This window comes from Neomonachus schauinslandi, chromosome 2, assembly GCF_002201575.2.
Source record: "Neomonachus schauinslandi chromosome 2, ASM220157v2, whole genome shotgun sequence".
Lineage (NCBI taxonomy): Eukaryota > Metazoa > Chordata > Mammalia > Carnivora > Phocidae > Neomonachus > Neomonachus schauinslandi.
The window spans coordinates 149777068-149779345 of record NC_058404.1 but is presented as its reverse complement, the minus strand read 5'-3'; positions in this window follow the sequence as shown (position 1 = coordinate 149779345).

Genomic DNA, 2278 nt, shown 5'->3' with positions numbered 1-2278 from the left:
TTTTTGGCTTAATTTATTTCAAACTGTTTTGATTGGTTTGGCTGCAAATGGTTCTTTCCCTTCTGCATCAGTTTCCCTGGGCTACCCCAACAAAGTAGCATAACTGGGTAGTTCAAACACCAAAAATTTATTTTCACACAATTTTGGAAAAATCCAAGGTCAAGGTGACAGTAAGGCATGCTCCTTCTGAGGGTGGTACAGAAGGATGTGTTCTGGTAGTTTCTTGGTTTGCAGCAGCATAATTGCAATCTTCACATGGTTTCTATGTGTATGTCTGCTTCTGTGTCCAAATTTCTCATTTTTATAAGGATATCAGTCATATTAGATTAAGTCCCACACTGATGACTTCATCTTAACTTGATCATTGGCAACGATCTATTTATAAATAAGGTCACATTCACAGATACTGGGGGTTAGAACTTCAGTATCTTTTGGGGTGAGCCAATTCAATGCCTAATGCCTCATTCATGTCAAAAGACCCTTGGGAATCCCAACATTCTGTTCACTGCATCCAGATGGATTTCATGTCAAACTGTGACTCTCTAAAAAACATCTGTCCTAGAGCAGTGAATCCCATCTATAGCAGATCATCAGAATCACTAAGTGTTCACAAATAAATACACCAGTACCTTCCAATCTTAGAGATCCTAACTGAGTAGATATGGGGAGGGGTCTAGACAACGGAAATTTTAAAATTTCTCCAGACTCTTCTAATGCTCACTCAGATATGAGACTCACAAATCCCCAAAGTATGCATCTCTGGGTATGCAGAATATAATCTACTGGAGTGCAAGAAAAAAATAGGAGAACTTCTATTTTTATTCATTCCACTGTAGACTTTTAAATGTCTGCTTATATATTTTTCACAATGTACCTTATGTTACAGTAGTAATCATATATATAAAGGTATATGTGTGGATATATATAGGTATATGATTTATAAATTAGACTATATATAGGAGGCACACTTTCTTTTAATTTAAATTCCAGTTAATTAACATACAGTGTAATAGTTTGAGGTGTACAATTTAGTAATTCAACACTTACATAAAATACCCAGTGCTCATCACAAGTGCACTACTTAACCCCAATCACCTATTTAACCTGTCCACCCACCCACCTCCCCTCTAGTAGCTACAGTTTGTTCTCTATAGTTAAGTGTCTGTTGCTTGGCTTGCCTCTCTTTTTTCCCTATGATCATTTCATTTGTTTCTTAAATTCCACATATGAGTGAAATTGTATTTGTCTTTCTCTGACTGACTTATTTTGTTTAGCATAATACTTTCTAGCTCCAGCCATGTCATTGCAAATGCAAGATTTCATTTTTTATGGCTGAGTAATATTCCATATAGAGAGAGTGAAATATATACATATATATGTGTGTGTGTATACATACACATACCACATCTTCATCCAATCATCAGTCAATGGACCTTTGGGCTCTTTCCATAATTTGGCTATTGTAGATAATGCTGCTATAAACATTGGGGTGCATGTACCCTTAGAATTAGTATTTTTTGTATCCTTTGGGTAAATACCTAGCAGGGCAATTGCTGGACTGTAGGGTAATTCTACTTTTAAATTTTTGGGGAACCTCCATTCTGTTTTCCACAGTGGCTGCACCGGTTTGCATTCCCACTAACGGTGCAAGAGGGTTCCCATTTTCTCTGCATCCTTGCCAACAACTGTTGTTTCTTGTATTGCTAATTTTAGCCATTCTGACTGGTAGGAGGCATACTTTCAAAACTTTAACTGAGAGGTAACTGCAAACCAAGATTTGTGGAGGCAACGGCCCTAAAAGGTACTGAGATAGATTATTATCTGGTCTTCTGTATCATGCAGGTACTCACTAAAGATAAACACAATTATGAAAATGACAATGATGAGCAGGACTCCCATTGGACTTGCAATAAAAATATGTTTATGGGACATTACAATAGATAACTTTATACTTACTATGGGGACTTTAATTTGTATCACTAAAATGTTCTATATACCAGCCTCATTATATAATATAGATATTACTAAATAACAAACAAACTGTATGCTTATGCATAAATCACTGTTTCACTGTGCATTTTAAAGCAAAAGAAGCACATTGAGATAAGAGGTTTTTTTTTTTTAATTTTACTTTGAAAAATAAGTGGAAAGATAGACCCGAAAAGTAAAGAACAATAGAAGTTGGTAATTCAGTTACAAGATAGATTTTCATATAGCTTGAAGGAGGAGAGAGAGGAAAAAAAAAAAAAGAAAATAGGAAAGGGACAAAAAAATATTT